This window comes from Asterias rubens, chromosome 10 (assembly GCF_902459465.1).
Source record: "Asterias rubens chromosome 10, eAstRub1.3, whole genome shotgun sequence".
NCBI classification, from domain to species: domain Eukaryota; kingdom Metazoa; phylum Echinodermata; class Asteroidea; order Forcipulatida; family Asteriidae; genus Asterias; species Asterias rubens.
Window position 1 is genome coordinate 15,984,350 of NC_047071.1, and position 16,464 is coordinate 16,000,813.

The 16,464-nt window shown below is 38.5% G+C and overlaps 1 protein-coding gene across 13 annotated transcripts in view; it reads left to right on the plus strand.

Moving 5' to 3' along the window:
- Positions 1–5,926: 5,926 nt before the first annotated feature.
- Positions 5,927–16,464, plus strand: part of LOC117295312 (semaphorin-6D-like) — a 63,594-nt gene continuing 53,056 nt past the window's right edge. For all 13 annotated transcript variants that reach the window (XM_033777870.1, XM_033777875.1, XM_033777871.1 and 10 more), the window contains exon 1: positions 5,927–6,088. The gene's annotated coding sequence lies outside the window, so the exon portion shown is untranslated. The remainder of the gene's footprint in view (positions 6,089–16,464) is intronic.

Here is a 16,464-nt window from a genome sequence, read left to right on the forward strand (position 1 = left end):
CCTTAGAATTAAGCTGCCGGGGGTGATCTATTCAAACAATAAGTGTCAAGTATGTTGGTTGCGGATGGTAGACGAGAAGTTAATCATTAAAAATGAGTGACAATTCTTAGCCATTGCTCACATGAGTTACCTCGACTGCTGTACTAAGCATCACTGACCTCAATCACCTTGTGGGGCAGGAACCATGGAAAATTATCACTGGCTCCCCGCTGCTTGCATTAGATTTTCAATTCCGATGGTTTGGTTTAACGGTTGGATACAGTTCATTGGATGGCAAGATACCGGGAGCTTTGGCCGTCGGTTTATAGAGAGATGTAAACGTGGCGGTGATTTGTGAACGTGATGTTGAGAATTATTATGAGGTCTTGAGTTAAGCAGAGCCAGGCGTAAAACGAGGACACACTGCTTGAAGGAGTGTATCCGACAATCATTATATTCACGCCACTGTGTTTTATGAAAGTCACATTTTATTTAGTGCCTTAAGGAGACTGCAACTAAATCTGTTGTTACTCTATTTTTTAAAGTCTTAACTTGTTCATTGACTTCTGTGTTGGAATAATCTTATAATAAAGATAACTTTAAAAAAGTAATTTAACAATCTTAAAGTGACATCAATCACAACATAACCAAACTGAATGATTTTTAGGGGTATAAAATGTTCTAGAAAAAGAGTTGCGTTAATTTCAAGTACTTTAATAGCGTAGACCACCAACATTAGGGCAAGATAGCTCAGTTGGTAGAGCACTGGCACGTTTAACTGGATGTTGCAGGTTGAAATCCCTCTCTTGGGATTTTTTTTATTGATTAAACCCCAAATTATTTATAATTTACCCATTCAGTTTCCCTTGTGGTTTGTTTAAAGTTCTTTGAGAACTCTTCGGAGGTCATCTTGTACATTTACCCAAGTACAATTTGGCAAAAGGGGGCATGGCAAAGAGCACTACAAGTGGGTCATAAGTGTTTATACTGTGTAATTGTTTTATTTATAGTCCAAACTTTGAGTTGACACATGGTGTAAACTTGCATGTCAAAGAGTCAGGCAAGATAGAGCTTATGTCAAATTTCTACTGCAGTGCAGGTTCGAGGTACGCAGGTTTGTGGAGTACTACAGACAATAGTGGGTAACGCACGCGAAGTAACATCCAGCGTTGTGTTACTTAGCGGGTGTTGTGCAGTTCAAGTAACTGACATACACACTTAGGTTTTCCAAGATGCCTGTGATAAAATAGTGACATCATTTGAGAAGGGCGTTTTTATCAGTCACTTTTAATTTCGTAAGTTGCATACTTCATCAAGTACAATACTACAATTAATCACAATTAAATGACAAATAAAATAAAGGTTGTTTGTCATTATCATACGAAATAAGGAAAGAAAGTGTTTATAAACTTTCTGTCTGCTGAAAACATTTCACTCCCTTCTCCTGGGCCCAATTTTATAGAGCGGCTTAGCAGAAACGAGCAGGATATCAGTCACAAATTCTACAAGTTACATAGCAATTTGGCTGGTAACCTTAATCTTGTTAGCACAATTTTGTTGTACTTAGCTACTTTTTCTGTTCTTAAACAGCTCCAAGAAATTGGGTCCTGAATAAGAAAACTTTTTGTGACAAGACAAACGTAAACTTAAAATCTGAACATTTGTTTGACTTGGCATACATGCACACTGCATGTCTACCTTTAATCTACAATGTACCATGAGGCCATCCCTTGACTGTCCCGATTCTCCATCATCACCATGGATACCATGTCTGTTAGCAACAGCAGGATGTAAGATTTCATCCTTGATTCCTTGCTGATGATGTGATTCATGCATTCAACGCTTTGGCTGGAAGAGTTCTGCGGAGCCAAGACCATATTTAACAGTAGTTGACATGAAAGTAGAACGTCTGTTTATAGGCCTATAATTGACTTATTCTTTCGTTTTGATTTAAACCATCTTTAAAGAGGCTATTCAGCAGATCATTTGGTGGCCCATGCATAATAATAGAATACATTGAGGAAGAATTTATTATATTGGGTCTGGCCAAGGATTCTCAGAAAACTTCAGCACTATACTATCCAATAACCCCAAGGAGAGAAGGCAAGGAAGGAAGTTGCAGTTTTAGATGTAGAAGGAATTATCGAGGGAAAATCCCAGGGGATTATTAACTCTCTGGTTTTAAGAGATGTTAAAAAATTGCCTTGTGGTCTGGGGATACAGAATATTGTTTGTGTTTTAATCGTACTGTGAATTCAGTTCTACTATCAGTAATTAAATTTCCTCGAAACGACAAAGAAAACAGTTGGTTTGGAATTAGGCAACAGTGATGTGTGGGTTCTTCAACTACTATATTACTTGGACTTTGACAATCTTTCATAGACAGACATTATTTCTCTGGAGGTTTTGTATTGGTATGAACCTAATATTTTGCCAGCTTTCAGATTTACATCAATTTTCTTTTAAGGTCACTTAAGAGCCTTGAAAGGTAAAATAAAAATTACTGAGCACTGCGTATGTCGGAGTGCCTATACACTGTACAGGAAATGTGTCGTTGGGGAAATGGGTCCTTTCACAATTTCCCATATTCAAGTACCTCGCTTAGGGCCTTGAACTTGGTATGTAATGACTTTCAAAGTGAGGATTGTCATTTAATTATATCATTGAGCAAGATGTTTTATATGTTATTTCAACAACAACTCTGCTATGTTCAAATTATAACAAGCATCTTTGTATGTTATGAAGCACGGAACGCAATTACATTCTTACTTAACAGTGGTTCGCTGGCCAAATGGCAGTTAAAACGCCAGAGGACCACTTCAAATTCATTACAAGTGGTCTGGCTGGCTAGTTTAGTATTGAAATATTAATTTATTTTTTTCTTCTTAACCATGGGGAGACCTTTCAGGATTATGGTGAATACTGTTTTTCGGAGGTACCAATCATCTACAAACATCACAATTTAAAAATTGTTTAAAGGCAGTGGACACTATTGGTAAAATTATTATTAGCATAGAACCTTTCTTGGTGACGAGTAATGGGGAGAGGTTGATGGTATAAAACATTGTGAGAAAAGGCTCCCTCTGTAGTGCCATAGTTTTCGAGAAAGAAGTAATTTTCCACGAATTTGATTACGAGACCTCAGATGTAGAACTTGAGGTCTCGAAATCAACAATCTAAACACACACCACTTCGTGTGACAGGGGTGTTTTTTCCTTTCATTATTATCTCGGAAGTTCGATGACCGATTGAGCTCAAATTTTCACAGGTTTGTTATTTTATGCATATGTTGAGATACACCAACTGTGAAGGCTAGTCTTTGACTATTACCGATAGTGTCCATCACTGCCTATAAAAGCATCCATATCTACATGTAATTTAAAATATGGACTGACAAATCTGGCAGACCAGTGAAATGACAAGCGAACTGGTCCTGCTGGCCAGTCACAAAAAAAAGTTAAGGGCAAACCCTGGAACGTCTGAAAGTTGAATTTCCCCGTGACTTAAACTCCATATTTTTAGTGAACTGAGAAAGTTTTTGGCCGAATTGCCGACTCATTATTCCCAGTTGACCAAGGGTGTAAATTAGATTTGTACCCAGATAATGGGAATACATGTTTGAAGGGTCGCCTGTGTAATTATTTGTGATCAGCTTGGCCAGTGGTTTGAGGTGTTGACCTTATGACCAAGCCAGGTCAGCAGTCAGGTCATTGACCACTATCCCTGTTGTTAACTTTTTGTCCACTTAATGGAACTGGACACTAATAGTAATTACTCAAAATATTTGTTAGCATAAAAACCTTACACTTGGTAATGAGCAATGGAGAGCTGTTGATAGTACAAAACTGTGTGAGAAACGGCTCCCTCTGAAGTAATGTAGTTTTTGAGAAAGAGGTAACTTCTCACTCAAATATAAAAAGACTTCATATCAGGCCTGAAGCCTTTTAGGCATCTGAAAGCACACAAATTTGTGCAACAAAGGTGTTTTTTTTCTTTCATTTTTCTCTTGCAACTTTGATGACCAATTTTCAACAGACTTGTTATTTTATGCATTTGTTGGGATAAAAGTGAGAATACTGGTCTTTGACAATTACCAAAGGTGTCCAGTGTCTTTAAGGACTTCATCATCTTGTGAGCTGATTATTTTAGCCAGGTAGTGGTCAGCTTATCTCGTGAATGGTCTGATGCTTATATGGTCAGTTGATAACTCGTTACACCAGTGCGTCAAAAGGAAAAGTTGTGGATGTTAATTCCGCAGTATCATTGCGTGGACAGGATATTGCCCAACTGGTACTGTTGCAGATATGCAGAGTTTCATTGGTAGGGTTTAAATAGTGCGTGACATGAGTTTCTCATTTCACTTTTTCTTCCACTGCTGATTGGCAAAGCAACCAAAAGCAACCAAAGGGACTACTCATTGATGTTTAGCTTGGCTACCTAATTTACCCAGAAAACGCTGTTGTTATTCTCTGCTTGTTAGTGTTTTTCACTGGAGTGGAGCCTGCACTGTGTACTGCATGCACCCCCTATGAATTTATCCATTGTGTGGTCGTGACAATAGGTAAGGTAAGGAGAAATGTTTACCCAATGGAAAAATCTTGTTTTCAATTCATAGAATAGGTTTTCTTTAAATAAACCGGTACAACTGTGCAAGATTGTGTGCGTTTTGTCACGCAATGCTTGACCATGTCAAAATGATAGTTTACAATACATCGTGCATTAGGCCTGTTTTTAAGTGTTTGTGTGGTAGCTTTTTGTGTACAAATAAGTTTTTTAGCTTGAAAAAGTAGGCTTGTTTTTGCTACAGATAAAGTTGCCGTGTGAGTTTCTGATTAATCCTTGTTGTTTTGTTTTGCTCAACTCTAGCCAATCGTGGAGGTCCCCCCCCCCCTCCATGAGTCAATGTACTGTATGGTAAACTTGGTAACATTATCTAAATCTAGAAGTCATTGTGAAACACTACTGACTTATTTAAAAACTTAGTTCTTTTAAGTTTTAACTTTAAGGTCCATCACTGATAAACTGGCTCAGAAATCACACTTTTGTATAAACCCTTAACTAGCCCAAGTACACTTTTAAATAATGTGTACTTTTTTCAGCGCCTTGGAATATGTTTGGTCTTACTAGATAGATAGCGCTTTACAAATTTTGTTATTAATGTACACAGACAGTAAGGCTTTAAAACTATTCCAAAACAAGAAGTTCTAAAAGAACTTTTCATTTTGGAATGGTTTCCATATGTGGAGTTACTATCATCCCGTTATCACTCATGGCATAAGTTGAAATCTATTACCCACAGGCGTTTAACTATTGTTGACATTAGAAGTACATGCTGGTGGTAGACTGAGTTTAAAGGACCAGTCAACTACAAGATCCATGCATGGATGGGCATAGGCACACCCTCCAAGGGACCGATCTTTGAATCTAGAAACACATGAACCCAGAAAACCCGTGCCAGGCGTGAGCTGTCCATCGCCCTACCCTATTCGCAAACTTTGCACACAACGCCCATTGAATCACCCATTTGAATTCAAACTGAGTGCTATGTATGATGCAGTGATGCAGTCAACTGAAAAGTATTGGTCCTTGCCTTGGTGTTATTTTATTGTGTGCATAGTAATCAGCTTACAACCTGACTTATTGTGCTTGGTGGGTCACTCCAAGTGGTTAAAAGGACTTGGCTTTGAATGTGAATGTTATATTGCCTTTAAACCAGTTGTTTATTCGAGGTAGCATTTTTGCTTAGGGTGAAATCTCATTGTTTATTCCAGATTATGAAACCTGCTGTTGTCAAAATGTCCACCAACTTCTACTGAATAATAATGCGTACCCTCGTGTGGGTTGTAACACCCCTTGGACTGCAGAGTGGAGCAGTCCAATTGTGTGGTGTGATGCATATGCAGATGTGCTGATAGAGCATTTGTGTACATTGGGAGAGGGGCTTGCATTCAGTGGTTAGTGTTTAGTTGTAGAATACTGTGTGGGGTTGAGTGTTTGTGCTGGACTGACTACATACTGGTGGAATTCTAAATGCCATCATCGATGTAAACTTATTCTCTGGATTTTTATTTAGGAATATACCAGGAACATAAAGTGAGGAAATGATTGGGTAAGTTGTGTCCGAATATCAGTAGTTTGTGAGTGGAATGGTTTGAGTTTATGTGAAGATTTGAATGGGAGTATTGGAGTGTGCTGTGGTGAGTGCCAGTTCTAGCTGCGTGCTGGCAACTGAACAGTGTTACCATAGTTTAACTGCTTACATCATAGATACATACATATACATGTACATGTACTGTGTGTAGTACATGTATAGTATAGTACAGGTGTACGTGTACAGGTACATGTACAGCATCTGCACATCACTACATGTACAAGTACTTGTGTACTGCATAGAAAATGAACATATACAATGAACATGTGTATAGTTTCTGTAGTGTAAGTTCATTTACTGTTTCAGTATTCATAAAAGCATTGAAGCACAGTCCTGTGGAAATGACCGTGTCCTTTCATAAGTGGATGCATTTACTGGTACATGGCTGACTGGTTGATTTAACCATAGACTAGAGTAAGGACTGACTGCTGAGTATTCAATCAAGTACTGTTTAGGTGGATACAAGAAATGAAATTATTAATATCCATTGCTGAAGTATATTTATAAGGATTGTAATCGAGGAAAGAATGACTCAAAATGAAGGGATTGCTCACATGGCTGACTGGTTGATATTAAACTGTAGACTAAAGTATTCAAATACTGTTCAGGTGTATCAAAAAATAAGTATTCGAATACTGTTCAGGTGTATCAAAAAATGAGATTATAAATAATTGCTGAAGTGATATAAGTTACAGGATTAATGTTAAACTAAGGAAAGAATGGCTCCAAAATTATTTCTCACCTAGCTTTTTAAATTTTGGTATACGGCTGTGGCATTTAAAACGATATCATTAAATCAGACATATTTCTGATGATGGATGGAGACCATTCTTTTTGGACGATGAGAAATTGATCTTCTCCTGATGACTATTTCCTGGAAACATTAGTAAACGTCACAAACGTGAATGTGACACCGTAGTACTTAGCCTCTCACCTCGCCCTTAACCCCCATTCCTTTACCTACACAACACATACCTAGCACTGCAGGGACTATGCAGGTTCTGTTTCTACCTGTTACCCTTTACTGAATGACGGAATTAAGTAAAGTCTTTGGTGGCTGTGTTTCCTGTGTTGGGGTCGCTGTGTGTATAACCTCACCTTCCTCCATGAACTCAAGCACTCTAGATTTTAAAGTCACTATTCCAGCCATATGATATAGATATGAGTTGATGCTCATAAGATAAACTTCTTAATATGATGTAATAGTCATCATCATCATTTAGCGGTCACAACCGAGAGTCCATGCACAACGTCACGCCAGAGGTGTTTGTCCCTCATCGTGTTTGGAAGGTAATATTTATGGTATGTTCAAAGTAAAAACTCTTGGTGACGCTACAGTCTTTTCTTTTGATGAAAACACTGCACTCATGAACTACCGACCTCTGCACTCTCCCCACAAGTACTTAGTTTTTGCAAGTGCCTCATTCAAATTTATTGTAAAAAAATTAATACTTGAGAACAAAAATCAATTGTTCACAAAAATTTGTGATGGACAGTAACTAGTTTGTCAACACTTTCAAAAATGTCAACGATTTGTTAACAGAACAAGTTTGTGAGTGTCTGTTGGTAGTTTTACATTATTCCAAAAGTGTGTACGCCTGCAAGTGTTCATTTTGATAGAACAGGAAGGAAACCACTCCAGCTTTGTCCCTTCCGCAGTTATTGAAAAGTAATACTTTCACTTTACCCCTCTCTTTGCAAAACACCTCAAACCAGTTGTTTTTGCTTGAAATGGCGTATTTCCAGATGTCCTGCTGTCAAACCTGCGAGTTTTAGCTTTTACTTCAGCTTGTCGTCAAGCTGTCCTCACTAAAACGTTTTGTCTCAGGGACCAGACGTAACTAGTCAAAGTTTCAAAACCCAACGATTCGTAAATCCCAAGATGCCCTTTGAAATTAATTCAGCAATATTTCAGCAAATTTCCGAACAAGATAAAGATCAAGGGGACAGAAACTGTCTGTGGATGCCAAGCAGCTGTTGCCAAAGTGTCAGGGAAGGGTCCCAAGTCCTGATGGGGATTGGCCACGCCAGGTGCCCCTGGACCAAGGTTCAAGGAATTGAATTCCAGTACAGAAACCAGTCTTTTGTTTACCATCATCATCAGGACTGTACTATAATGAATATTACAGAATGTTACTTTCCCGAGAACAAGTCGGTGTTAACATCAAGCAGGGACCTTCTGTGTGTACACATGTAAGTGTCGCCATGAAAGAGCCAGCCATCCTTCAGCTATTTCCATCATCATTGAGATTTTAATGGATAAATTGAATGGTTCCTAAATGTGATGTCTCTCCAAAATCTTTCATGACCAAATGGACATTTAAATTTCTATCTTGGGCCACTTTGCTTTCTTTACTCTCTTCCAACTGAATGTCTATCCCAATCTGAGTAAAAACCCTTGCAATGAAGTTGTTGACAATGTTAAAAATAAGAGCCCCCAGGTAATTGCTTGGAACTGTAGAATGCTGCAGCAGGTCAAAACCTTTGAGCCTAAGCATTTACCAGGAGAGTTACTATTCTCTACAACGTTAAATTTCATGGTTGTGCCATTGTCCTATTCCTGATAATTGTAGCATGGCTGTAGGAGTACCATTGTCCAATCATGCTAAGCATGCACCCAAAATGCTATTGCTCAGCATGATTTTCTTGACCATCTCACCAAACCATTGATCCAGTATAGAACTGTCAAATCAAAGTAGGGAAAGAATTTGTCAATAGTCAACAATTGAATGAAAATTATCATATTCATACATGTATACAGTTGTTGACCTTTATCACCATTTTAGGTGTCAGAAAGTACTCAGATTTTTTTCTAACAAACACCCTACCTCAGTCTGACACTGCCGATAGCATTATTTCTTTATGGGTCATATTCTGACGATCAGACCAAAGTTGCAAAAGAATTTGTTGTTTTTTTAAGAGGAGGGAAAAAAACTGCACCCTAAAGATTGCCATCAGCAACAGCTCGGGTAGAGCGTCAATTGACAAGGTATGGCAAATGATCTGTGATGGTATTGAGAACCTAGATCCGGATGGTGATGTGTGCTGATCAATGCTCACTTTGAGTAAATCCTTTTTCATCTCAAGAGTTTTTGATAGACATATGGCAGGTCTGCTGTTCCGGCCAGGGCTTTCGCAGCCATGGTTGCAAATTCAATTCGAGCACCATTGTCAAAACTCTAAATTCTAATTTTTTTTTTAAGGGGCACCAAATAAAGCACAGGCCTGTTGGCTTCATTTTTGAAAGGGCAAGGGCACCACCAAGACATTTTCTCCTTGGTATAGAACACCCTATGAGGAAATTGTACATTTCTGCTGGGGCATTTATAGGGCATCAAGGCAATAACCAGGGGCAATAATTGAGGCAATTGCCTGCAGTGCATCCATGAAGTATCAGGCTTGAAAGATGAGAAGAGTTTGTAGGTTTGTGTCGATTGTATTTTTACTACTTGGAATTTTATTCTTTGAATTTTATTTACAGCAGTAAATGTTGTGGGAGAACGTCAGATTTTTGCTTACAAACCCTTCTGTGGGCCTGAGATTGTGTACAAGGCTTTTTTTCTTAAAGGGCACTATTGAAGGAATAGAATAATTCATTGCTATTTGAACACCAACCACACCAAGGCAATGGTTAAGAAGGACATGTAATGAAGTATCAAGCCTTCTTCATAGTGAAGTTCTTCTCCTGCCAGTGTCTGGCAAACTACTTAAGTTCTTGTTGACATTTGATGACTTAATGTTCAACCATGATTTGACAGATCAAAAATTTAGATGATTGTCAAGTCAAAAAGAAACTCAAGTATGGGTTAACAATAACTTTTTTGGGGGGCCACACTCTACTTGGGTGTCCACTGACTTTGACATTCAAACGTTAGATCGTAATTGAAATAACACAGTCCTATGATTGTTTCTATAAAGATCAACTAAATTAGTCCGGGACATTTCAAGTTGCTGGGTTTACCCAACGACCTGATTAATCGGATTGACATTTTCATTTGGCTTAGCGTCGATGTCCTATCACTCATCTCGTCCTAGTAGTCGGTACTCAGCAGTCTCCTTGGTCCTCAATGACTTATCATGGAATCCCCATAGGAAGCTTGCAAGTAGGCAGGAAGTGTTGTTGTTCGCTATAGCGCCCACATAATGTGGCCACACAAAGTCTAGATTTCTATTGTTTCCTCAATACATCTTTATGGCAACGATCAAGTTCGCATTAACGTTAAAGAGATCTTGTAGTGAATCCAGCATTTTACAACTCTATGTGAACCGTTCTTCATGCCGAAAATTCTCAGAACTTATTAGCTTCATCGAAAAAACAAAAAAACAAAACAAAAGTTTTGTTTTTGAGAGTTATATATACGAAGATTAGAGGTGTTTTATAAAAGCAACTTAAACTAGCTTTAAAATAGTTTAAATGAGTTGCACAAAAGTTTGCACTTAGTGTGACCTGTAGGACCTTAATTGTGTGGGCTATTTTGAAAATCTTATTAACTGCTGCTTCCAAAAATACACACTAGAAGTTATATTTAAAGCAAATTAAATCGGGAGGGGTTTAAAGGCTCATTGGTTTCCTTTATTATGGGTATATTTATAATTTGGCCCTGTTCTTAGAAAAGTAAATTAAGTCGCATTTTGATAAAATAAACCTGCTGCGCACAACTGCTTTTGAATGAGAGCGCAATAAATTATCATGAATGATCTTTGTGTGATAGAAGGCACAGGTTTTCCGATCCACTGATTAAATTTATCAGCGTTTATGGTAAAATTAGAATTAGCTTATGATAATTCCACTTTTAGACCATTCGAGTCAGCCTGGGTTATGTACAACTACAACCATGCTACAGTAAACTTCTATCCGATTCACTGGTTAAAACAAGTACAAGTGTATCTTTTCAAATCACCAGTCGAAATAACACTCAATGTCAATTATTTTGAGGTGTTTTTTTATGGGGCTCCATGGCAGAAGTGTCTCCACGTTTTTCTAACTCATAAAAAGGTCTTGTTAGCACACCATCTATTTGACTGTTTGTACATATATCTGTCATCAGCAGTTGTTATTGGGGTCTGGCCTCTCTTAACTTTGGCCTTGTGGTCAGCCTGTCTTTGAGGTCACTCTGCACATGTGGTCACTATAATAATTTGATACCGGCTTGGCTTCTGCTGTTTGCCGGAGGTCAGTCGGTGTTGGTGGCTCCTTTTTTCACGGTCATCGTGTATGAACCACGAACTGCAGTTTTTTTTATATCCATGGAGCCCAACCCAACAGCCTCTCGTGGTATACATGTAGCTTCATTGAGCTGCTTTATAAAGCTGAAAATATTGCTGAACAATTGTCTGCTAAGCAGAAATGAGCAGAGTACCAGTCAAGTTTTGTACATGTGACCATGTGACACAGTAGTTTGGCTGGTAACCTTATTCTGGTTAGCATAATTTGTTTGTACTTAGCTTTTTTGTGCATGACATTGGTCCCATTTTACATGTGACACAGTAGTTTGGCTGGTAACCTTATTCTTATAAGCATAATTTGTTTGTGTTTAGCTACATTTTGTGCATGAAATTGGGCCCGAGGTGTGTATTTCCTGTGTGCGCTTCTGCTGGTCGGCGGTGACAGCTGGACCTAACCTCCCCATGACACTGGTTTGGGGGAAACTGAACACACGTGAAGTCCACACTGTGTACCATTGCTATTCCCACCAATAATGATGAGAAGTTAATTGCTTCAGTACTTTATATTGTCTTAGCAGTGGTCATAGAGCAAGGACATGGTCATGGTCTTACACAATATGCATGATGACCATGCATTTGAGATTTGGCATATTGAGTCACTTCTGAAGTCCAGTGAAAACAGTTTTCAATCTTGTGCTTCCTGGTTGTACTAGGTTTTGGGAGTTTGTTTGTTTCACAATTAGCCTGCATTTGATAGATTCAGTAGCCAAACCCAACCTCCAGCATTTCGGCTGTTTTATCAGTCACCATGTTTTGATTGCAATCAAAAAGGGAGGTTCATATTTGCCTACGTGAACCTAAATTCTTACAATCTGCATTTGAATTGTTTTGCTACTCGCAAAAACCAAAACAACATCCCAAAACAACATTGGATTGATCTTGTTGTGTATCTTCACTCTTCTCGAACTTGACACATTGCAGAATAGCTGGCTAAAGCTATCTGACTCGATAATTCGCTTGAGTGTCAAATATGTCCCCAAGTTTTGCCAGCCCTTGAACTTCAAATCACTAATTTGTTCACACAGGTCAAAGGCAAAGTTCATTGCCCCCACAGGGTTTAAAACCCTCTCAAGGTATCCATTCTTAAAGCATTACTCCCCCATTCATTTTTGTTCTTGTGTACAGTAATTGTCTGGTGACCCCCATGGCCTTACTTCATGACCAGTGGATTTCAACAGGTCCATTAAAGGGTATTGTTAGCCATTGTTTATTCATGATGCCCATTGTTCAATGTTTAGAGCTCATACTGTACCAAATGTCAACAGAGTAGTAACAGACCACTCTTTGATCAGGTGATACTGGGTCAACAAAATGTCTCTGGCCCTCATTCACTTCACAGGATGTGGGTCTGGCATCAATCCAGGTCCCACTTGTGCTTCTTCTTCTCAGAAGCAACTTCTCCAAATACCAAGGTGATGTGTAAAATTGTTTATCATGAGAGGTGGGTCTGGTTCGTGTGTAAAGTGTGTCTGAAGAACAATGTGTAAAGAACAAAATACTTGAGGTTCAGGTTGAAGTGCGTGCGGATCAAAGTTTACTGTGCAGGGATAGTGGCTTATATGTCTCGTCTAGTCAACAAATGGCTAAATGGTATTTTGCAACTCAATGGTAGTTTCGCATGTTGTTCAGTTTTGAAAATTTCTTTATACTGATGTTGTAATCTGTTTAAACCATGTTGAAACAGAGGTTTTGTCAAGTTGTGTCTATGACTTCCATTGCTTTACACACTGAAAGGGGTACAAAATGCAGGCCTATATACTTTGTTTTTGAAAGGGCAAGAGCACCAAGGAATTGTTTTCCTTCCTAAGAGGAAATTGTAAACTTCTACTGAAGCATTTCAAAGGCACCAATGCAATGACCAGGGGGCATGGAGGCAACCACCTTTGTATTGCCTCTGTATCAGGCCTGTACACTGAAAAAAGTACAAAATACAAGCCAACCCCTGAATGTTTAAATAAAGAGAGATAAAATAAACAGGACTGGATCAGAGATATCAATGCCAACTAGAATCTCGATCCAGAGAGCAGAGCGTGCTTCAAGTGAGGATCCTTGTTTGTTTGATGTAGGGCATTCCGTAAGTCCACCAATAAGTTGTGCAAGAACTATGACCATTCGGATCTCAGGGTTCAGGATGGTGTGTTCTCTTGGCCAAGTGTCAAAACTGCAGAGATAAATTATTTTCAGAGATCTATGGAGTGTAAGCATCTGTGTCAGGGTTCATCTCGGATTTCTGAATTTCAGTGCTCCGCGGTAGTTTGGGGTTGGATGTGCTGGTACAAGCAAAACACGAATCATGAATGATGTTTTTTGTGTTCAAGATGAATCAGCGAACTATCTGTTAAAGGTTACAGAAATAGTTCAGAAATTCAGAAGCGATTATTTTTGTAATATGTTAATAAAAATCAGCCTTGATATTGAGGTATATGTGCTGGTATGTCGTGTCCTTTGGTTGTTAGGACCACGTCATATTATATATAACTATGGTCTTAATCAGCATTTGGATTGTATGGCTTTGTAGTAGCAAAAATGACCCTAAATGGGCTTAATTCTTTCTCGAGAAGTCCAAACAAAATGGAGATTGTGATGTGTTGACACAGTAAAAAGCCTACAGACAGGCATTGGTCAAATGTAGCACTATAGCAGAAACTTTGATAAAAAAAGCTTTTTGTTTGGGGGGGGGGGGGTGATACTTAAGGCATTCCTATAGTGTAGATTGATTGACTGGTGTTAATGGGGGATTAGCCTCTCCTGGTGATTACTGGCTGTCTGCACTGGATTAACAGATTAAGGAAATGCTTCACCCCTCCACAGTAAACCATGGTGTGACCCGTCCTCCATGGTGTGTGACAAGCCAGGATTTACAGGGAAAGTCATGTGACCTCATGGATTAGTTACTTAAGGGATTTCTTCCTTGAGTTGAGATTAAGGAATTAAAGGGATAGGATTTACTTGAAACCATTTTTTTATCCTGAGATTTTACAAAAGAGCAAAGCTTTATTAGCAGTACAATGGATATACATATTGAAGGGAGGGGTTCATGGGCTTATGTGTCGCTGACGCATTCAATCTATATGGATAACAATGCATAAATTTCAGAGTGACAATAGGTGTCAATATCAATCCGTCCAGACTAGCACAATAAAGCAGTTGTCAATATTCAAATTACAAACACATAGATCCGTTGGGTACACATGTGGCTGGACACGTGTGCAAACGGACAAAATATGTATTGATTAACGTATGTATTTTAGGGATGGCCATGTGGATTTTTTTTTAATGGATATCTGAATTGCCACGTACTCCAACTAGATTAAAATCAACATCAGAGTTTTGTTCTGGTTATGGTCAAATCATGGTTAGATTCTTGGAGGAAATTATATCTAAAATAGTAAGTTAGAGTGCAGTAGAATAAGTATCTTTCCCTTTTGGAAATGGCTGGTACAAAAGTGGTTACAAACCTGGTTGAATGTATCCTAGTTGAATGTACCCTGAGTTATGGAATATATCATCATGATCATCAGGGACAAATATTATTTTTACTTTCATTCACTCTTTTGTGAATTTCTTATGATTGCTCCAATAAAAAATGTATAAAGCAAGCCGTCATATTGAGATCGGCTGTTTTCAATTCAAGTGCATTTTACACTGGTATTGAAAAAAATCAAGCCTTTGTACTAAGCATGTGTCGTCACTTATGCGAAGAATATGACTCTGTATTCACACATAGAAATCAACGAATAATCACGTATTCTTAAAAGCCTTTTTATGACATGTTTCATATTTGATTAGTCAGACAAACAAAGACGATTGTATTGTTCCCATTGGCCGTTTTGTTATTCTCTGCTGGTCACATTATATTTACACGTATGTCGAGCTGTAAACAAACTTTAACGAGTCTCGGCAGATGCTGGCAGTCGGTGCATAATAAATAATGCTTTGTAGTGTTTGCCTAGATGTACTTTATGAGTGAGTCTGTGAAAGAGATTTCTGTGAGGTTAAACATCAATTTTTATTGAGGTTTCTTGACTTTTCAACATTGTTTATGAAATTTCGGTCTGAGAGCTTAACTGATTATGAAGCTCATACTAGAGTACTATTGCAGTGAAATATTTCCCACTGAATTGAAGTTGTATTCAGTAAGATACGGATACAGGCCTGTATGCTTCGTTTTGGAAAGGGCAAGGGCACAGAGGCAATGATCGACGGAGGGCATAGAGGCATTCGCCTTCATTGCCTCCGTGATGTATCAGGCCTGGGAATATATTAATTAGACTGTTTGACCTCATTCTGTCTAGCATTAGTAATAGGCCTAGTACCTCTCAAAGTTTTGTATATCATTCATTTAAAAAGGGTTTGGGTGTGGAAACAGGTCACTTTTACACATTGTGGTTGAAGTTGTACATGTAGTTGACAACCCTAGGGTAAAGTTCTGTTCACAAGTGACAAACTCCCTCAGCATTTTTCTGTTCATTCATTTCATTATTCATGGATTATGATCACTCTTGTACCCGTACCCTTTCCAATCAGTCTCCAACACCTCTATTATCCCACTCCCGCCTTTTCCCCCTGTCCCTTTTTCTTCTCATTTCTAAAGTAGGTTGTTGAGTCAGACACTTTTTGAAAGTTGAACTGGTTCGGGATAACTTGTGAAATATTTTGTCCGATGGTGAAGTTGAAAAGTTTATTCCTCGGAGGGGACAGGGGGGCTTTGTGGTTTTGATTGATCCGATGTACATGCTGCACATGTACTTTTATTCAGTAAGAGCTTGTCACAATAAAGCTTTCACAAAATGTAGAGTTAGCTTGACAGAGCAACTGTTATTCAAATTTGCAGGGTTTGTACACAGTGTTATGAATGAAAATGGAGCTTCATTCATCATTTTGGAGTGTTAAGATTATTTTTTTCACAAGTTGTGATTCCTCAAACAATTTGAACTAGTATAAAACTGGCCATTATTATCATGACACTATGCAGACCACCCCCAGGTTAGGGGTTAGACCATATTGAGCATAGGATATCATCTTTGAAAAGACAAGGCTGTTTTCATTTTGAAAAGGGCAACTCCATTGGAAAATAGGAATTTTTTGAAGGGGCACCAGCCACCAAG